Source organism: Triturus cristatus, chromosome 4_1 (assembly GCF_964204655.1).
Source record: "Triturus cristatus chromosome 4_1, aTriCri1.1, whole genome shotgun sequence".
Taxonomy (NCBI): Eukaryota; Metazoa; Chordata; class Amphibia; order Caudata; family Salamandridae; genus Triturus; species Triturus cristatus.
Genome location: NC_140585.1, coordinates 1,098,281,466 through 1,098,304,280, shown reverse-complemented (window position 1 = coordinate 1,098,304,280; position 22,815 = coordinate 1,098,281,466).

The following is a 22,815-nucleotide window of genomic DNA, read 5'->3' as shown; positions in this document are numbered from 1 at the left end:
TCTATATTTCGTAATGTAATACCCCTTACCCATTACTACAGTTCAGCCGATCCTTTCTGGAGCCCCTAAAATGAAAATTCAATTGACTGCTCCTATTTATTTGGTTTTTTACAATCTCCTCCAGTATAAGAATAGGCTATAGGCTCAACAGAGCTTCCTAAACCAATTCAGTCCTCCTAAGCGACTGTCGGGCATCACTCTCCTCTCACAATCCATCAAACTCACCCAATAATTCGATATTATTTCACGTTTAACAGTGATCATTAGCAGAGCATAGGGAGCTATTAGAGCTTGGATCATACTGCATAGAGCTTTAGGTCTATGTTGGAATGCATCCTTTGAAGGGAAAGAGCTGGATCAATACCCGTGGCTGTATGGTTTTAGGCATCAACAGATAAAACATTGTGATTAACGGGTGCATTTCCAAGCTTCTACCCCAATGTACAGGCTTGTTTTGTTACATGTGATCCTCAAATTCTGTAGTCCCATAATATTTTAGCTGATGCTTTAACTCTCTGAATTACCTTCGTTTAAGCGGGTGCGGATGTCGAGATGCAAATGAAATAAATGGGGTCAACCATTAATTTGCCATGTATAGCGTTTTTTTCTAGACTCACGGGGCCTAAAGCAGTGAACAGACAGTAAATAAACGTGTTCTGTTGGACCATATTTTTCACGGTGAAAAATATGTGTTAGAACCAGTCAAAGAGAGCTTTTCTAGCGTACAAATAGGGTGACCTGAAACTGATCAGAATGCATGTTTATATTTTTAGATGTAGGGGCGATTGCACATCCATTATTGATGTACTCTGAGGGCTGCTTACATTTTTAAAGAGCACAACGAAGTTAGGTTAAAACACTTTCTTCCGAAGGGCAATTGGTCGCTGGGATTTACAGAGCGTGTGCACTTGACAAAGATTTACAGTTTCCATCAGCAGAGTGGCAGTCTGACAACGCTCCAATTTGGGCTTCACTCCTCAGCGGCGCGTGCCGAAGGATCCCTTCATCTGCACGGTCCGCAGCGCGGGTGGCGTTTCGCGTCGTTCACTGGTGCTGATTACTGCTTTCATCTGGCAGCCTTGACCATGTTACTATTCATGGGTAGGAAATGAACGTTTATCCTTCGTGATGACACCCCTCTGACACTGCTGTTGAGACTCGGCTCTCTGAACAGGGACGTGGAAGGCACCCAGTTAATGTTATCAATCGGAACGGGTTTTACGTCTTGAGAACCGCAATGCGTGTGTCCGTGTGAGGAAATTGTGCATTGACGGCCTGGCAAGCCTTTGTCACGACATGAGCTACCCACTCGTCACCAGTGCTGAAGAATAGCATGGGCAGGTAACAGAACGACTGAGCATCACCTACTCCTGCCTCCCCCGGCCGGTATGAAATGAAAGGTGTCGTCACTGAGATTTGGAAGGATGCAAATCACGTATGCAGTTCCTTACTAGCTAGAGCACTCATACCGCCTGCTTGGTGACCAGTAGTGTTAATATTTTGCCACCAGAGATTCACAATGGCCGCCCACAGATTTGTGGAACGATGACATGATAATGCCGAGCTGTTCACAACAAACATCTTCCTTAGACCTTGGTAGGGTGTAGAGGGCTCTTTGCCCTGAAGTACTGGTCTAGGGAAGTTTACACACTGGATGTACAACTACTTAATTACAGCATGCAATCTGCATGTGTGCAATGGTAATGCTGGTTTCTCTGGACAGTGTCCAGCAGCTCAAGAGAGCCTTACAAAAAGTTGAGCACGGGAACTGCAGCTAAACTCCTCTAACTCTTATTGAAACCCACAGATTCTGCTGCCTCTTAGAGTCCCCATATATCCCAAATTCCCGGCTCTGCTGTCTCTTAGAGTGTGTAACAAAAAGAGAGGGACCCCAATGCCAAGGGAGAGGGGTACCAAACAAGACCTTACTCAGAAAAAGGATCTCCCTTGGATCAATATGTTACAACAGTCACTCAAACTTAATCACATATGTCACATTGGGAGAACAAAGAGAGAAAAGGACAAATTAATCCTAATCTAAAATAGGGAATTGCCAAATCAAAGATTCATCGGTTGTGACCACAATGAGACTCAATCATGATTTACATGTCACAGAACCATTGTCATCATAGATTTTTTATGATTTCTCTTTGTTCTCCCAATTCTTCAATGTATTGTTTTATTTAAATATTGATGTTGATTGGTTACACTACCGGTCTATGAATTATAACAGAAAAGTTTTTTATGTTTTTACTTTTGGAAAACTGTTTTTCCTTTTTAGCAAAAATATTTGTGTAATATTATATATATCCTGTGACATATGTGATTAAGTTTAATAAACTTGTTGAGAAGTATTTTGATTGCATTTTTGGTGTCCATTCTCATCCTGCTATTGAGAGATTTGTGTGTTTGAGTGACTGTTGTAACATATTGATCCAAGGGAGATCCTTTTTCTGAATAAGGTCTCTTAGAGTCCCCATATATCCCAAATTCCCGGCTCTGCTGTCTCTTAGAGTTCCCATAAATCCTAAATTCCCGGCTCTGTTGCCTCTTAGAGTACCCATATATCCCAAATTCCCTGCTCTGCTGTCTCTCAGAGTCCCCATATATCCCAAATTCCCGGCTCTGCTGTCTCTTAGAGTCCCCATAAATCCTAAATTCCCGGCTCTGCTGTATCTTAGAGTACCCATATATCCCAAATTCCCGGCTCTGCTGTCTCTTAGAGTCCCCATAAATCCTAAATTCCCAGCTCTGCTGTATCTTAGAGTACCCATATATCCCAAATTCCCGGCTCTGCTGTCTCTTAGAGTCCCCATAAATCCTAAATTCCCGGCTCTGCTGTATCTTAGAGTACCCATATATCCCAAATTCCTGGCAACAAGGCTTAGCTTGAGCCTGTAAATGTATTTATTTGAGGACAGAGAGGCCACATCCAGTAGAGGCCAACACAGAATAATATTGACATGGGCGGGTGGAGGGGGCATGGGATAGGGATTGGGGGGCCAGTTTCTAACGTCCGCCACACCATTTTTAATTGTGTCCGGTTTACCACTATTAAAATTCCTTATTGGTTGAAACTGTGGCATATTTTAACTTACACTATCACCCTTTGCACTGCATCCATACACAAAAAACCAGCTCCGCTGTAATTCAGGCGTCGCAGCACACCGGGGAGACATTCGGTCTCTCCGGTGGGAACCCAATGATGAAGCATGTCACCAACGAGGTTGGTGAGTGAGGGTTCTTTTAAAAACATAGTGATTCACTTTTCTAAATCGCTCTGCACTTGTTCACATCTGATGGACACACTCTTCTGTTGTTGAGATAATATGGTGTATCAGCATATGTCAGACAAATTCTGAAAACACAAATGAATCCTGTTTTGTGTGTTCCCAAATTCCTCATGTCACCAGAGCACAAAGGTTACATTCAACAAATGAGGTACCCCCAAGTACAGCTTTATGTTTGCTACATCTCTACCTATGTAGGATTGAGGTCCAAATGCAGTTAACGCATGTTAAAGTAGTACATTGTTTGGTTAACACCACAAAATATGACTCATTAGCAGAAGTGTTATACATTCTCACAGATAGACAAGACATCAAGGATGAAATATCATGTATGAAGAAAATAGGTCCTCCTACTACTATAGTACCCAGTGTCATTACCAGTTCGCTACCAGCAGTTCAGTCATTAACGCCTCAAAAATCATCTTTAAAACCGAATTGTTTATTAGCAGCAGAGTTGCTTTATGTTTCAAGGCACTCACCGCATCCAATTTACCAAGCAACACTTGGAAACAGCCAACCACAAACCATTGAGGAGCCAGGAATTGTCAACATGCCGACCTCGACCACGACCCTCCAAAAGCTATGCCCTGGCATCAGAGCTCCTCCCCTACTTCCAGCGGGTAACAACAGATCAGGCTTGCATTATGCAGCCAACTTCAGCAAAGGCACCGACGAACGGCATTCGACAACTCCACCCAGCCAACCATCCTTGGTGCCCCTGTGCAAAACAGTCCCCATCACACCAACAACTAACCATCTTAGTGAGCAAGTACCCCTCCTGCTCCCCATATCTATTCCTCAACGGACATCAGACGCACATTTAAAATCAAATGAGTCCCTAACCCTAGTGGAAGTGTACAAACCAGCTACCGGCAGCATCGAGACCAAATTGCTGTTAACTCCAGAGTGTATTTCCCAAGACTCGCATGACATCTTAAACCGTGGGAATATTCTCAGTCTCTTCAAATCGACTCCTTATTTGCGCACCCTGGAATCAAATGATATAATTGCCATCAAATTCAAACCTAGTAATGGTATCCAAGCAAGAGAATCAACCCTAATTACATTAGCATCCCGAACATAAGGGAGCTGGTACAATCAAAAGCCGACCAATTTAAAAACTGGGGTATTATTTCAATAACTCCTTGCACCCCCCGTTACCCCTCAATACTCACAACCACCCAGATTCATTCTACCAGTACAACTTCTCTTCCCTTCTCTGTACTAAAGTCAGCCAGAATCCGCTCTCCAGTTGGCAACGACGAGCAAAGAGCTGACCTGCAAGTCACACAAAGAGCTGACTGGTCACGGCTGCCAGCAGCTCTTTCCCGGAGTCGGAACGATTGACACAACACTGATCGTGGAACAACAATATGTTCCTGGAACATCAATGGATTTTCGATGAGATCCCAATCTTCAGATACACTAGAATTTATAAAAAACTATGACATTATACTTCTTCAGGAAACCTGGTCAGCAACTAGCATCCCCATTGAAGGCTACCTGGAATTTATGTCCCCCGCTACAAGACAGTGTAAGTACGGCAGACTGCGTGGTGGCCTTTTGATCTATGCTAGTACCAAAGTGTCCCTACGCATCAAGCAACTAAAATTTGACGAAAACTGGGTTGCCGGTACTGTGGATGGAAGCCCCATTTCAGACTGCCAGTCACTCCTGCTCTACGTTTACATCTCTCCGTGTACTACTGAGAAAAAATCTAAACTGGATCGTCTGACTGAAATTGTTTACAACATATTAAGTGATTATGGTAGTATACCCTGCTTAATTTCCGGAGATTTTAATACAAACCTTTTCCAAAACTTGTTTGAGGACCTCGGGAATGCTTTTCCAGCGGTTCCTCCACATCTTGCCGCACAATCAATACCCGCAGGTAACAGACTGTCGAAATTGGGCGAAAATGTTGTCCTTCAATTTAGCAGAGAGGGTTACATCGTATTGAACGGGCGTTTCCCAATGGCCACCCCCCTGCTTAGACAGGAATTAATGGTCGAACCCACTCATTTCTAGACTTTACACTGGGTAGTAGCGAAATACTCCCCTTGATCAAGAGCTATTGCATCGCACCGCAAGGGGAGAGCGACCACCAACCTCAAATAATAACCCTATCGTTCAACATCCCCCATTATCAGGCAATTGCACACACACTATCAGGCTGTCACTCAGAGAATTTAAGGAGAATGAAATGGACGTCCAGCGCTGTCCCCTCAATAATGGAAAATGTAGATTTCTTCTTTGTTAATTGAGTGAAAACGATGTTGTCGTTATTATTATTAATATTATTATGATTTGTATTGCGCAGCGAATCATCCGCAAGGGGATCTCTCGGCGCCTGGGTAGCAAACTACAGATTGAAAGTAATCATTGAAACATCCAGGTTTTCAGCTGTTTCTTAAACTGTGCTAGATTGGGACAGGCTCGAATCTCATCTGGCAGCCTATTCCAGTGGGTGGGGGCTAGATGGGAGAAGGCACGACCACCCATTTTAGCTTTCCTGATTCTCCGTGTGTGGAGCAGTTTCCAATTACTCGATCTCAATTGACGCACAGGGGTGTAAGGTTTTAGTTTCTTCATTAGGTACACAGGGCTCTTCCCCTGAAGTACTTTAAACACTATACACAGGAGCTTAAAAACTGCTCTCTTCCTAATAGGGAGCCAGTGCAGTTGTCACAAGAGAGGTAGTGACGGGGTGCGTACAGGTTTGCTGAGAGCAAGACGCGCTGCTGTGTTTTGGACTACTTGCAGCCTTGATAGTAAATCTTTAGTTATTAACAGCTGGGAAGCTTTCGTAAATCGATTAATTAGAGAATTTCTGTCTACGAGTCGTATTCGGCAACACATAATACAACCTTGCATTTCATTAGAGACAAAATGCAACCCTATTTAACAACTATAAGCAAGCTCAAAAAGCTTTCAAGTCATCCACACACAGGGACAAACAAACAGCATCCGATCAGTTTTGTCTGAAGTTAGTTCATGCAAGTAAGAATTCCAACACAAAGTTATTTTGGTCACTAGTGAATAGGGGCCCACTAGGTGGAAGTGGGCATGGCAACGCAAACATAAGTGAAGAAGAATGGACTCAGTTTTTAACAAATCACTTTAGCGAACATACAAGCAGGGACGAATATTCTAGCCCCCTTTCATCAACCAAATTAGAGCCACCACCTTCTGAAGCCAAACGTATAGGTAAGACTGGGCATAACAACCTAGTTAATCACTTTCAGGAAGCAACAATAAATGATAGAAAGGATAAGTTTGAAGATCCTATGACAGAGATTTTGACGGCACCAGAAGTATTCAGAAATAATATTGCCCGCACAATTAGGAAAGCTTGGTTAGAAGGAGCTCCCGGTCCTAACGGCCGTCCCCAGGCCCTGTTTAATTCGGATGTTGACCTGTGGTCAGAACACTTGGCTCCCCTGTTTTCATACTGCAGGCTTAACCACAACATCCCGGAGTCCTGGAAAGGAGCCGTCATCCACCCTATCTATAAAGGCGGCGAGAGAAATGACCCTAAAAACTACAGAAAGATAGCTCTTCTCGACATTGAATCTAAATACTATGCCAGTATTTTATTGGAAGAGCTGTCGGCCTGGGCTGAAATAACAAAGTGAATCCCCTTTAACCAGACCGGCTTTGTGGCTAACTCAGGAACAACAAGCAACCTACTTGCATTATCCATTTTGATTGAAAAAGCGGCAGTCCAACGTAACCAACTTCACTGCTGCTTTGTCGACTTCAAAGCGGCCTTCGACCGGGTTCCACAGGCCTCCTATGGCAAAAATGAGAGAGCTGGGGTATACCTCCTGCCCTCCTAAAAGCCATAATCCAGCTCCATTCAAACACCTGGATTAGAATAAAGCTGGGAGAAGGCTCCCACGTTTCAAGGAAGATACAGACCACAAGCGAAGTCAAACAAGGGTGCATGCTGGCTCCACTCCTCTTTAACCTTTTCATTTCAGATCTATCTCCCATACTCGACAACGTTAACTTCCACCCCCCTCAAATAGACGGAACCCGTACTAGCTATCTGTTATATGCTGATGACCTCGTGTTACTAAGTCACACAAGGGTCGGACTATAGAGGTTACTCGATCAGCTGCTCCTCTACACAACAAATAACTCCCTTGAACTGAATTTCTCAAAAACAAAAACAGTCACCTTTGGGAAGCGGAAGCAGCAGAGAGGTGGGTGGTTTTTCAACAATAAAAATATCGAAACAGTATCCGATTACAAATACTTCCAAATTTTCCTGGATACCAGAGACTCCGTTTTAAAGCAGAAAGAGGCAGTAAGGGCTAAAGCCCTGTCACTCGAGGTTGCCTCAGCGAAACTCTCGAAACAGCTACTCAGCCCAAGCCTAACTCCACTGCTAATGGTGATGAAGGCAAAGATTACTAACTCCCTATCATATGGGCATGAGATCATGTTGGGCGCAATCAGTATTACACTGAATAAATTATCTACTAAAATCTTCAAACAAGCATGGCACCTGCCAAGATCCTTATCGCCGCCCAAGTTAGACTTGAACCCGGCTTATTAGATCATCGCGACATTGAGGCCGGCGCGTTCATCAAGCTCTGCAACAGATTGTGCAACTCCGGGGAAGGTAGCCTGGAGGCTAGACTTTGGAACGAAATATCGACCAGCCAATCCAGCCAAAAACATCAGCACCATCTGGACCATTCCCTGCCTTTACTCAGTGTCAAGGAATACTGGGGAACAAATCCATCCCAGCAGGTGTTAAAATCTGTCATCAAGAGAAGTGTCTGGCTTTGGTCTTTTCATTCTGACAGGGCAAAACTGTTTAGAAGGAACCACACCTGGGCGGTTATTTCCGGCTACAAACCGGGGGTCGAATCATCCTATTTATCAAGTATGTTTGCAATTTTTTGGAAGCTAAAGTTTATGGCACTGAGGATGGGAGAATGGCATTTTTTAAAGCATTTACCTGAATTGCAGCGCCCTAGTGTTAGTACCGAATGTAGGGAGAGTGGCTACCACTCTGAAGCAATGGAGCATATAGCCTGCGCATTACCCGCATTGCTTAATGACAGAAGGACCTTGCTGCGGGACGAATGGAACAAACTCAGAACCCGTACATGCCGACAGGCTATAATAGCTGCCATGAACTCAGAAAACACGAAGCTGAATATTCGGTTCACCAAATTTGTTACCAGAGCAGCCAAAACACTTGGGAAAAACAGGGCCGCAAATCTCTTTGCCTCTGGATGCACCATCATGCCGCCCACTGATCAATTTATGAACTCTTGATCATCCAGTGTTGCTTATTCGAACATCGTTTCTTGCCCAATATTAATTGCTCACAGCTCCTTAAATGACTTTTTGAAGATATATGCCTAGCTGTTCCTTCCCAGATTTTAAATATTATGCTACGATCCTTTTGACATCTAAGGCTTTGAACATCAATGGCAATTAATCCGTTTTTTGACTTTTTAATCATTACCCATATTTTAGTAAGATGATTGCACCCTTTTAGTATCAATATGTAGTCTTTTAAAAATTGTGTTTTTTGTATACATGAATTACACGTTTTTAAAATTGTTATTGTTTTAAGTAATCAAACAATAAAGATAATTTTAATTTACTATAGATTGGGCCCAGATGGTTTTAGATTTGGTATCCCTCGGAGTAACATGCTGGCCCACTGAGTGTAATAGCTATATAATACATCATTTACCCCCAGATAGGGCATGCAGTCCAGAATTTAGAGTCACCAGGTCAGTGCTTGCCCATGATCAATGGCACCCTAATATTGAATGTTCCAGTAGGACCATATCTTCATGCCACTGATTTTAGTCAGGATAAAAAATGAAGTGCACACATATCTGGAGTGAGATCATTTCACGTTACACTTGTGTAGATAGTACGATAGGTCCTCAGACTGTCATGAGACTAACTTCTGTTACCTTATGTTACAGAAGAAATGGCACTGTTAATGTAGTCCAGAATACTGGCTATAAGACCACAATTCACAATGCCAACATAAAAGAGGCCTCCTCCAGCCTCATGGACTCCCACTGGCAGTGCAGAGAACTGCTGTATGCCCAGTTATCATCAGATTGGGGTAGACTCTGCTCCATTGTGACCTTGCATGCTCCAGTTTTGAAACTTCCCAGAATAAAATTTGCCAACTTAGTATGAACAACCCATGAGCCGTGCAACACCCTTATTCCACCATAGGAAAAGGACTCCTAGGAATGTTCCTGGTCCTATTGGTGGTGATCCTTCTAATCCTTCTTGCTCTGATCCCCTCAGCCACCTTGCTGATTCTGGCCCTAAGACTTATTAGCCTGGATGTTGTCTTCCTGAATCTAGTACTCATCTGCTTGGCCCTGGTCTTCCTGCTGCTTGTCTTTATGCTCCTACACAAACCCATTGTGGCACTCTTGAGCTTGGCCATGCTGTTGCACATCTTCCTAGCCCTCTTGTTCCTAGCCCTGTGGCCTGGACCTCCAAGCCTTGATCGTCCAGGTAGGGATCTCCCTGGTCCTGATCCTCCTTTTCTTCCCAATCTTTGTACTCATGATCCTGATCCCCTTTGCCCTGATCTTCTTGATCCCCTTAATATTTTGCTTCCTGGTCCTCTTAGGGGTTTTTCTTCAAACTTTGCCTGCCTGTGTCCCTGGTCTCAGCAACCTGGCACTCCCAGACTTTCATAGTCCTTGTTCTTCTTGAGATTCAGTGGCCATTGTCGCCGGTTTGGGTTCTCCTGGATATAGTTCTTCTGGACCTGACCCACCTGCTATCTTAGTCTTGGTCTCCTTGGTCCAGGTCGTTCTGGTCTTTCTTTACCTATTGTGTTTGCTAGCATGTTCCTTCCTGGTTCCCCCCAGTCTTTGCCATTTGGGCCCTGTTTCTTTGTGGTCCTCTTGGTCCTAGTCACTTTGTCCAGGTTCTCCTCACCATCAACCTCCTAGCCCGGGTACCACAGGTCCTGGTCCATCATGCGTCTCATGTCCTGGCAGTCTTAGTCTTTGAACTCCTGGTTTGGGTTGTCCTTTATCTCTTGGATCTGTTCCTTGTCAATTTAGTCCTACTTGCACTACAGCCATTGATCCAGGACCTCTTGATCCAAGTTCTCCTTGTTTGGGTCCTCTGAACCGTGTCATTTTGGTCCTGGTCCTCCTGCCCACCACTGCCAATTCCACTTGGTCTTCCAGATGCTGGTTGGCCTTCTTACCTCTGATCTTCCTCTCTGTGGTCCTGCTACTTGTAATGATTGCTCTGTCCCACTTAGTAATCCAACCTAAATCCCCTAGGTCATGATCTTCCTTTAAGAGTACCGACTCCTCTTGCTCCTGTCTTCAGGTGCCCTTTGTACTGCTCCCCCGGTCTTTATAATCCCTGTGCTGCTGATCATAGTATCCTGAACATACTGGCTATTGCCCTTCAAGTCCTGATCTTCGTAGTCCTCTTCAATCTGTTCCTCATCCTCATGACTCTTACCCTCCTGTTCCTTGCCTGCATTGCTCTGCAATAACTTGTCCTGTCACAGATAATTCTAGCATTTCCTAGTTCTAATGGTCCTTGACCTCTTGTTCATGCTAGTCTACAAACTTCCTCCTCCTGTACTTCCTGGTCCTGGTTTGACTTTTTGTCATTCTCATGTACTCATGCCCCTAGTCATTTGGATCCTGAATCTCCTATTTCAAAGGCTCACGGTTCTGGACATTTTCATACTCCTCAACCTAATTCTTGTGCTTCAGCCCTCTTTGTCCTGATCCCCTGGTTTATCTAGTCCCCTTCTTTGCCTGTTCCTAATCCTTCAGATTCTGGTCACCTTGACCCACGTAGTCCTGCTCTTAGTTCTGGTACTCCTTTGATGGTCCTCATGTATCGGTTCTTCTAGTGCTAGTTTCACTAGCTTTAGTTTCCCTAGTTTCCTGCTCCCCGGTCTTTCTGCCCCTTCCTACTCCTACTAATCCTCCTGTTCTCCTAGTTTGTCTATTCTACCTTGTTCTTGTCCATCAGACCATGGGCCCTTCTATCATGCTCCTCCCAGAAATGGTCCTATTGGGTCTGGTCTTCCTCATCCCACTGTTCTCCTAGTTCCTATGTTGTGGGTCACCCTGGTTCATGTAGTTCTTGTCACTCTGGTTTAGGATTGCCCTGAGTTTAATAACCCCAGGCCTTCTGATCCTGCACCCACTGGACATAGACTCTTTGTTCTTTATAACCCCCGGGTCATTCTAATCTAGGGTCTCAAGATCCTGCATCTCCTGATCCTTTCTGGTTGTGGTCATCCTGGTCCTTTTGCCTCTGGCACCTTGACCATCCTTGATTTGATGCCTGTGGTCTTGGCCCTTCTGTCTTATGCCCTTCTCTCTATTGGTCTCCTGGTCGCAGGCCCAAGTAGACAGTTGTCTGGTTGTCCTCATACCTTTGGTCCTGGTTGGTGTGTTCAGGCCCTCATAGCCCTCCTCGTCATTATGGTCCAGGGCCTTCTGTTCCTTCTACCTCTGGTCCTTCCTTTCCTTTAGACCCTTGTCCACTGGGTCCCGATCCCCCCGTACTACATCCTCCTGATCCTTCTCACTCTGGTCCCGGTACCCCTAATGCCATTTTTCATTGTCCTGTTCCTCGTTGCCTATTTGTTCCTGGTCCCCTCTGGCACTGGTAACCCTGGTCCCCATAGTTTAAGTCACCCTGGGCCTGGTTCTTACTGTCCTGGTCCTTAGTGACTCTGGTTGTCCTAGCCCTCCTAGTGGTCCAACTCTTGGCACTTATTCTTCTACTTCTCATCCTCCTTCTCCTACTGCTTGTATGTATGAAAAAGTGTGTTTATTAACAGGCAGCAGAGTGAACTCCTCCCATGAATTACCCAGATGCATTACTTACCTGCCAGCTTCTTACCCTTTCCCATTCCTTAGATGCCCCATTACAGTGTCTCACTCAGTTTGTCTCCTGCAAGGACCCCAAAGCACTGCGCCCCCAAACACCAATTACCTACTGTACGTGTCCCTCCTTCTGGGGCCCAGATTCCTTGTTTGCTGCTGCTTGCTGACTGCTGCTGTGTTGCCATATTTGCAATACTAAGCAAGCACAATCCTCTAAGACAGAAGCCCAAGTGTAGCACAAGGCCTTCTATAAGAAACACAAAAGAGCCCAGCCCTACAAAGTCATCAAAAAGAGCATTATGAACATTAAAAAAACAATGTATTCTCATGAGTGAATAAAACAGTTATGTAACCACGTAAAAAAAAAAATGCTAAGTATTATTTGCTGACAGAAAAATACTCCCTGACTGAAGTGCATAATATCCTGAAGCTTCTGATTGATTTCTGCATGTCCTATTTGAATATATAAATAACATAAATGTTTTTTATAAAATAATGATTTTATAGCTTTTTCATCTGCAAATAGCTTGCCTTTATTCATACACGTACATTTTTAGAAACTATTGTACATTTGCATCTGCACTTACTTTTAAATACTTCACACATGTTGCACCCTATTATAAGATGCCGACCACACTACCATTGCCTTTAGTCCCTTTTTTTCTTTATGGCAGGCTAAATAAAGACCTCCTTCACACTACTTAGCTGCCTGCTCGTTAAATAGTACATCATCTCTACTATTTAGTCTATGGATGGCTAAACAACAGATATTATGCACTATTTTGCCGGCCGTGGGGTAAATAGCAGTGACAGTATTATCTGGCCTGTGGCCAGTTAAATAGACACTTCCTTAAATAAATATAGGACTATGTCATGGATCAAAGGACAAGTAACCAGTCCTAAAACAGTTGCCCCTCCACGGGGAAATAAATATATTTGTCATGTATTTCTTCTTGAAGAAGACAGCTCGCTCCCTCTCAAGCTCCCTCCAACACCCACCACCGAGCCTGGTGCCTTGGATACAGGGGTGCCCTTTTCAATCAAAAGACTTTGCTACGGTGGTGGGTAATACTTTCAGGCCAAAAGGCTAGTCCCTTATAGATCCTTCCTGCTGTTTTTTTTCTTTCCCAGAATACCTTTGATCTGCCACTAAAAGGTAATTAGACTGCATGTCACATTAACACAAGAGAATTGACCTTCCAGTCAGCCCAGTAAGGAAGAATTCACTCCAGACCGGGGAAAAAGAATACAGCTATTATTGCTCATAGTGTTTTTTTTTACTCAAATCTGTATTTCTACTGACAACATCATAACAGTCTATACCACATGTCTGACTTATGACGTCATTTAGACGGAAGAGTGTGATCAGACATTGGTTGCACCAACTCCACACAAGACTGCATGCTTTGTATAATGTTATTCACTGCAGTGTATGATCAGGTATGTTGACAGTGGTGCTGCAAACACTGCAAGATCACTTTCGTTAGAAGTTTTATTCTGCACAGGCCACCACACCATGGTGTTCCTCTGCATTATTTGTGTTTCCCTGGAAATAAAACAAAGAATTGTTTGTTATTGAGAAAACAAAAAATCAGTAGCCCTACGATGCAGGGAGTTTATTTCCTCCTTGCAATTGGGGAGGCCATTGTCCATTGTCCATTTCCCTTTCCTGCGTCCGTCATGCTTTGATTTGCATGGCAGACCTTGGGAAAATGTCCATCAGAGGTGGGCCTTTTGACATAGTATACATGGCAGTACAATGGCAGAAGGGCTTCTAGACAAGAGTGACTGCCGCTTCTCTGGCAGAGGCTCCTCTACCAATCAGGACTGGGGGAACCAAGGTGGTATCCCTGCCAAACTATAGATAAATCATTTCGATTGACATTTAGTTAACATGCAACATTAAAAATGATTATTACTTAACTTTAAAATGCGTGTCAGCATAAGTTGGTTATCTGAATCTCTGGCGTGTTTCATGACTGTTGAAAAATACCCTCGCATTTATAGTGGACTGGCGTATTTGTCACTGTGTTGGCCATATGCACTCTAATACTAAACTTACAATATGTTACTAGTGTATTCTTTGCACCTTCCGATGCCAGTCAAGTGACCTAACTTGTGTTAGGCCCCTAGACAGCAGCAGTGAAAGTGAGTTTAAATGAGAGGCCCTAGGAGAGAGAGACTAATTGGACAATTGCCGACCAGGAAGGGTGAAACAAGGGAAATGTGTTATGTTTAGGCTATTTGGTTTTAGGATAAACCTATAATAACTGATAAAACCCCACCGAAAGGAAAATAGCCATCACTGGTGTAATCATATAAACACTGAAAAAACACCTTTGCAACCACAAACTAAGTGCCATTCAAAGAAAGGAAAAGATGAGTGAAAGAGTAATTTTTATTTCGTCCTTAAGGGGCCAATACAATGTAACTTTGTTATACAAGGTAAGATCAAGATAGACTGGGCTAATATTATTCTGCTTGAGTTTTGTTGTTTAGGGATGTCACTGAAACATTGTCTCTTGTATTGTATTGTACTGTATAAGTTTTTGTATAGCGCATCTGCCACCCTACGGGTATCCTGGCGCTGAGAGACTGTGATGACATGAAGCAAGCAGAACGAATAGCCAGTGGTCAGGATCGATGCCACCTATTCCTGGCGAAAAAGCCATGTCTTAAGTTCTTTCCTGAAGGCCAGAAGCGTTTTGGCCTGGCGCAGCTTTTGGGGAATCTTATTCCAGAGGCGGGCTGCCGCCGTACTAAAAGCCCTGCCACCCATCCTGGCAAGTTTTACTCTGGCGACAGATACCAGGCTTTGGCTAGTGGACCGGAGGAGTCTCTTTGGTTCATACCAGGAGAAACGTCCGCGCAATGGTAATGGGCCAGTGTTGTGTAGGGCTTTGTAAACCGTGACCAGCGACTTGAAATTAATTCTATCTTTAACAGGCAGTCAGTGGAGGTCCCTTAGTGCCAGCGTTACAGTTGAATCACGCTGTCTCCTGAGGGCCAGTTTGGCTGCCATAGACTGTATTCTTTGTAAACCCTGTACAATGTAGTGGGGAGCACCCAGGTACAGTGAATTACAATAGTCCAGTCTGCTCAGGATCACACTCTGGACCACCAGGGACCTGGCCTCGTTAGGGAGTAGTGGGAGAATTTGGCGAAGAGCTCTCATCAGGGCAATACAGGTACCGATTGTTTTGTTAGCCTGAGATTGCAGCTGAAGGTCTTCGTCCACCATGACCCCCAAATTACGGACTGTTTTTGCTGCAGCTATGGGGGCGTCCTCCGGTCTGAGCCGGAACTCGCTCAGAAGATGTTTGGACATTTTGGCTGCACAGCAGTGCAGTAGCTCCATTTTCCCAGCATTCAGCTGCAATGAATTGGCCTCCAGCCAGTCAGAGACCTTCCTCATACATGCCTGAAAAGAGCTCAGAGAGACTGCATGCTCTCCTTCCGTGGAGAACATCAGCTGAATGTCGTCCGCGTAGTAAACCACTTCGATCCCATGAGATTTTATTAAAGGGATCAGGGGCCCTAAATAGACATTAAAGAGGATTGGGCTAATTGCTGAGCCCTGAGGCACTCCATGGTATACCGAGGACCAGGGGGAGACAAATGGTGTCAAGGTCACTGCCTGTTGACGGTCAGTCAAATAGGATTGTAACCATTCCAAGGCACGGCCCGTCACCCCCAAACCTTCCAACCTTGCCAGCAAAACCGCGTGACTAACCGTGTCGAAAGCGGCCGACATGTCCAACAGCACCAACACTGAGGAACTGCCACTGTCGGCTCGCATTCGAAGTTTGTCCAGGACGGTCATCAACGCGGTTTCCGTCCCATGCCCTGGCCGAAACCCAAACTGGTCCCTATCCAAGAGCAGATTTTCTTCCAGGAAATTAGACAGGGACCAATTTTTCCAAGATTTTAACTGGAAATGGTAGGAGGGATATGGGACGGAAGTTGGCTAGCAGCGATGGATCTAAGGAAGGTTTTTTCAATAGGGGGGTGACTATCGCCTGCTTCCAACCACTTGGTACAATTCCTTCATTCAGGGATTGACAGCAGATTTACCACAGATCCGGGAATAGGTCGGGCCAAATTCCTTCCAGATCTTATGAGGAAGGGGGTCAAGGGGTGACCCAGATGATATCTCCCACGCTATGCTGTTGAAGGAGTCCTCCGTGGGGGGTTGGAAATAGCTCAAAGAGTTATCTCTCCTGATATCTACGATAGTCGGGAGGATCTCGATGACACTCTGATCAAACCCACCCACAATATTATTGACTTTATCAATAAAAAGTTTGGCAATTTCATTGCACAGGTTTTGTGATGGCTGAACTGTGTTAGCCAGACACCCAGGATTACTAAGGTCTCTTACGATGTTAAGGAGGGCCTTAGTTCCATTAGATGCCTGCAGAATGGAACTAGCGTAGAATTGCGACTTGGCCTCCCTAATAGCCATCTTATATTGAGATTGTATTATTTTTAGAGCTTTTTTGTCTGTTTCTAAGTACAACCTGCGCCAGCTTCTTTCGGCCTGTCGGCGAGCTGAACGCAGCACTTTAAGCTCCTCGCTAAACCAAGGAGCTTTTGTTTGGTATATATCCCTCCAACACTTGGTTAATGGAGTTACAATATCTATTATAGTTCTCTCCAGGCACCTCCTCTGGATCAAACAGGTTCCGTCTTGAGAAAAGAGGGGCTGTGCCCTTTTTGGAGAGCTTAGCCCAGTACCTCCCCCACCTATAGTTAGCTTGATTTTTCCCTACCAGTTTGTCTCCTTGTAAAGTCATCCTGAACTGTATTAAGAAATGATCAGTCCAGTTTAGTGGAGAAATGCTGAGTACCTCTGTTTCAGACGGTTTGGCAAACACCAAGTCGAGCGTATGGCCTCCTTTATGCTTAGGTTGTTGAATAAGCTGGTGGAGGCCACAGTTCTCACAGGTATGACTCAGGGCTTGTAAGTGATTCCCTAGGCTCCCTGTCTCCCAGAGATTGAAATCCCCCAGAAGCAGCAGTCTAGAGTGTGTAGAGGCCAAGGCGACAATAGTGTCCAATAGGGCCTGATGATTAGAGTCCATGCCCGGGGGCCTATAACAGATCATACCAGTCAGCATTCTCCCCTTGATCTCCTGTAGGGAAAAGCCCAGGATCTCATATCCTGCTATGTCTTTATCGGTAGTGGGGCACAGTCCCACTTCTTCTTGAAGATTATCCCTACCCCACCTCCTCTCCCCGTCAAGCGTGGTTTCTGAAGAATCTTGTAGCCGACAGGGCATGCAAGTCCTAGCTCCACCGAGGAGTCCGGGTTTACCCAGGTCTCTGTTATAAACAATAAGTCGAGATCTAAATCCTCCAACAGGTTACTGACATCTTGGTAGTGCTTGATCAGAGACCTGCTGTTGATCAAGCCACATGACAAGGCCTGCCGATGGTCCCCCTGCTGCCTATTGCCCAGTTTTAAAAGTATGTCTCTGGAGTAGTAGAGCCTGCCTGTGCCATTTAGGGCAGCATTACTGGCGCTAAGCGCGGCCGGAGCGCTGACGGGCGCAGACGGGCTAGCCTCTGGCGTGCTGGCGCGCCTCTGGCGCACGTGCGCTGCGCGCTTGCGTGCCCCTCATTAAATAGAGTTTGGCCACTAGAGCGCTAACAAAAATGGCGCCCGGAAGATGGCCCTAGAATGGTGGAATATCGCCAATAGCGATGTGATGAGTATTTTTTTATGGTGCAAGTAAGTGGGCACAATAAAAACACAATACAATACCACAATACCCCAACTTTAAAAATTGCCCCGATACTGATTAGTCACACAGATTTGTCGGCAACAATAGATAAGAACCACCGTACTTGTGCCTCTCGGCAGAGCGTTCTGCGGTCACAGTTTAATGTGAGTTTCGTCTCTTTGATGCTGCGCGCTTGCGTGCCCCTCATTAAATAGAGTTTGGCCACTAGAGCGCTAACAAAAATGGCGCCCGGAAGATGGCCCTAGAATGGTGGAATATCGCCAAAAGCGATGTGATGAGTATTTTCTTTATGGTGCAATTAAGTGGGCACAATAAAAACACAATACAATACCACAATACCTCTTCTTCCTTCTGCTTTTTTTTAGGTTTGTGGTCTTTGGTCTAAAGATGCAGTGTTTAGATGCATTTTTAGGTCTTATTTCGTTATTTTATAAACTGTAGAGAATTGGGAAATATCAAAATCATATTTGAAATTTTGGCTACATTTGACTTCACTGATAGGTGAAATGGCTGGATTAATTAGAATCTTTCCTGATATGTAGCATCACATTTACCCACAGACAGAGAATGGGTGAAGTCCTTTGATCCATCTGTCCCCCTTTCTAGTGAGTCAGTATTGATTGTAAGTGAATTGCCAAACAGACCAGTTTTCAAACATTCAATGCAAGATGTAGTGACAGGTATGTGTGAAACGAATGTTGTCACTAAGCATCTGAGATAGTGGTGTAAACATGACACCAGGCGTTTGGTAAACATGCAACACAGTGTCACTTGGAATGCTGCTGAAAAAAGTTCCTACCAAGTTCAATTAAGATTGGAGTGATATTGTTTGTATTTGCAGTAATTCAGCTACGTATATGAACAAGTTGTATGATGTCCTGTCAAAATCGATACCTGAGCTGAAGTGCTTCCCTGTAAGAGATCCTTGTCACTTGCTAGAGTGTATGCTGAACGCATCTTTACAATCTTCAGAGTTAATGAAGAATGCTATTGACTTAATAGTCCATTCTGGTGCAGTAAAAATTTATTTGGCCCTCATATACCCTGTGCACACACTACCTATACACATGCACTATCAGTGCAGAAAGCAAGCAATAATTAAAATTAAATTAAAATTCCATAAACACCGGAAAAACACTGTTTCTGTTGTTTTTAATGGCGCAAAAATGTGTAACCACTGATAACCACTGTTTTTTAAGGTATTGAAAAAACTGAAAAAACCCCACCAGAATTTACCAAAAATAGAAACTGAAAACAGGAAAGCCCAGTTATGTTGTAGCAAAACAAGGAAGAGGGGGATCTCTTGAGTTTCACTCCTTTCATGAGGTGGCACACAAGGGAATATTTACCTAATGAGATGGTGTTATAGAAAGGAAGATGTTCAGCTATCACTGAATTATAGATGTTGATGGTCCAGTGACAGAGAACTTTACCAAAGAGATCTGACAGTTTTTAAATTGGGAGGTAGGAGAGGAAGTTAGAGGAGCCAAGATCCACGCTAAGCACCAGGTAAGCCAAGCTGACTAGGTAGACTCATTCATGCATTTGGTTCCAGGACCCCAGGACTTGTCAACGAAATCAGCTTGGATATTTGAAAGGCCGGATTCTCATAAGCATCCCCTTGAATTGGCCATGCAAGTAAACACTGTTTGCCTCAAGTACTAAGTTGTGAGGATGACCCTTTGGATCCAAAAAAACGAAAGAAAAGGAACATTTTTGAAAAGCTCCAAATGATGAGGAAACCAGCCTGTGAGGTACAATCCAGGGTCCACAGAATGACCCTTCAGAAGAAAAGGCTCACGAAGAGGACAACTCTTGGAAGAAGGGCAAACAGGGGAAACTCCACCAACTAATATAGCAAGGACGTTGCGGGTTCAATTGAAAAGCAAAGGATTGATATGGTGTCAAATGAAGGCCAAAGCATCAAAGATGTGAGGACACAGTCCCCAGTTGCTCGAATCCTTGTGGTGTCTGGACAGCCAGTCTGTAGTGGGGTTGGAAAGATCTTGAACATACTCTGCCACAACTGTCAGACTATTGTGAAGGTTATGTTCCCAGAGGTCTGACAGTCATTTTGATTTCATGTTTCTGAGCTTGCTCACCACTGAGAAGTTGTCCATTTGGAAATGAATTTAACAGTGAGACCTTTGCTTAACTTTGCTCTTGATGACAAAGGTTCCAGCAGAAGTTTCTGCTCATTAATGGAAACATTTGTTCACAGGCCCGAGTGGACACACCTGCTAGGTTGGCTTCCCAGACAGACTTGCTTCTGTCCAGCTCAATGGCAATAACTGGAGAGGAACCACATATGACTTTTTCATTCCATCCTTCTATGTTAAGCAACTACCAGTGAAGTTGTGATATTTGCCATTCTGAACAAAGGTGGCCCTGATAAACATGGTCAGTCTTCCAGCATTCCGTAGTGCGATACTGGAGTGTGGCTGAGATGATGGACTGGATAGAGGCAGCCTAAAGTCTGATTAAAAAAATTGGGGGAAATATCAGAAAAATTGAATTCCTTCTTGATTAGGGAGAGCTTCTTAGTGGGGAATTTTAGAGTGCAGAAGGTGGCTTCCAGAGTGCTTGCACCATGTCCATCTGAGCTGGTCAAAGAGCACAGAGTTTGTCTAGAAGTGAACATGTCACACAGCTGTCCTTGGCCCTCTCTGTTCTTTCAGCTAGGTATGAAGTCGTAATTTGATATTCTCAGCTCAAAATTACTCTTTCTTGCAGGTTGAAGTGCTGGAAAATGTTTAAAACAGTATTGCAAAACACCAACACCATTGTATCTTTGTAGGTCTGTCCAGTCAATCAATAGCACTCTGCTACAGTGGTCTGTTAAAAATCATGAAGGAAAAAAATGGCAAATGTGTAGCATGCAGGGGGGAGCAGATGAACACCAGGGTGCATGTTACTGAGAGAGCGCCCATTGCCTGTTTGCACCAGGTTGCACCTTTAAGCAGATGCGCCGGAAATGAAAAAGCATGCACTGACCTCAGGGCAGCTACACATTTGCATTGCCCCCAGGGCAGGCCATTCAAGAAAAATCTACAAGGGATCTACAACATGAGAGATTCCATGTCAAAGGGAGAATCAAATAGCAAATAAAATATTGTATGAGGTTGTTTGTGCATGGCAGCATTTTCATTAAACAACAGCCATCACACATCAGGAATCCCTGTGTGAGGTGTATCCTGGGCACAGCAATGCTGGTTGATAATTTTTCAGTTTGCCACTAGATCTGTTCTGATACAAATCTCTGCTGAGAGCTTTTTTGGGACTGGGTGTGGAAAAGGTTGCATATATTTCATTATAGTTGTAAGAAAATGCAGTATCCCTTGAGTTCAAATGTCAGCTATGTGCCTGCTTCCTAGCATGCCCACGTTAGTGATCCATGGAAAGGGGAAGGAAGGAAGGAAGGAAGGAAGGAAGGAAGGAAGGAAGGAAGGAAGGAAGGAAGGAAGGAAGGAAGGAAGGAAGGAAGGAAGGAAGGAAGGAAGGAAGGAAGGAAGGAAAGGAAGGAAGGAAGGAGGGAAGGAAGGAAGGATTGATTAATGCTGTGACATATTTTGGTAGGAATAAACAATACTTTATCAACCTTTTGTAATGATGCTAACAAAATGTACCAACTGTTGAATATCATGTCTCTGTAACAAGTCTTTGACACATTTATACAGGCCACAAGGGCCACTTCTGAATGCAGCCTAACCGTCAAAAGAATTATTTGCCTATATAAACAATCTTGTCTTGTGAACTTTATTTTGACATTGATAGTTCTGAACAAGCCTTGTTGGTTCATTTAACTTTCCTGTTCAGTTTAGTAGGTATACGTGATCATTCAATAAATTTTAATCACACTCGTTTTTTTACAGTACCATGAGATTGATGCCAAGACTGCCATGCCATATTTTGATAGAAAATGACTATGAGTACATATGTCTATAAAGTTGGACCTACAACAGGTGGATTCACCAAGGTTTCAGAAACTAAAGCCACATAATGACATTTGCACTGGGTGCATCACAAACTCACAGTGCTTAACACTACCCTCTGATGAGCCTAAACTGGTCAACCACACTACCACAAATAGAGTACTTGAGATTAATAATTAAAACCCTGTAAACCAATAAGGTTTGTCTGTACTTTTTGCATGGTGTTCCCTTACAACGATGGATCAGAGGTGGGGTACAAGACTTTGCATTTGCTGATACTACTTGGTCAATAGGTAATTTCATGAAGAAATCCACAAATTTCATTACACAAGAATACACAAGAATATTTCTGCAACTTTTTCGATATTCAAATTTTTTCTACATGTTGTCTGAACCATTAGGACCTTGTGTTAAGCCCCCCAGTCAATTGTATTAGAGATTTAAAATGTATACTAGTCAGTTAGCCACAAAAAAGTATTTTAGAATTTTTTGTCGATTTTCTAAAAGGTCCCAAATAAGAGCAGCCCTTGAAGGCAAAATGTTGGCTATAGTGAAAGAAAGGGATGAGATGGGTATAGAACCTATTAGAGGTGGCAGCAACAAACAAAATAGGGACAGGGAGAACACTTTTACTCACCAAATCCCCATAGGGAATGTCCTCCAATATGTTGAGGGTGATGCTATCACAAAATGGTTTACAGTCTTTGAGAGGGATTATAAAATGAGGAAATTACACCAGAGACACTGGGGCTCTCTTCTGTGGGAATTGTTCTCAGGAAAGTGCATAGATAGACTGCTGACACTGGGTGAGGAAGATGCTGACTCCTATGACCTCGCGAACGTTACTCCACTGAGGAGTATAGGATTAAGTTCAGGGATTCTCAGAAGAAAAATCTTGAGTCAGTCCTGGGTAGATTTTGTTGACTTCTCAGTCCAGTGCCGGACTCTATCAGGAGTTCCACGG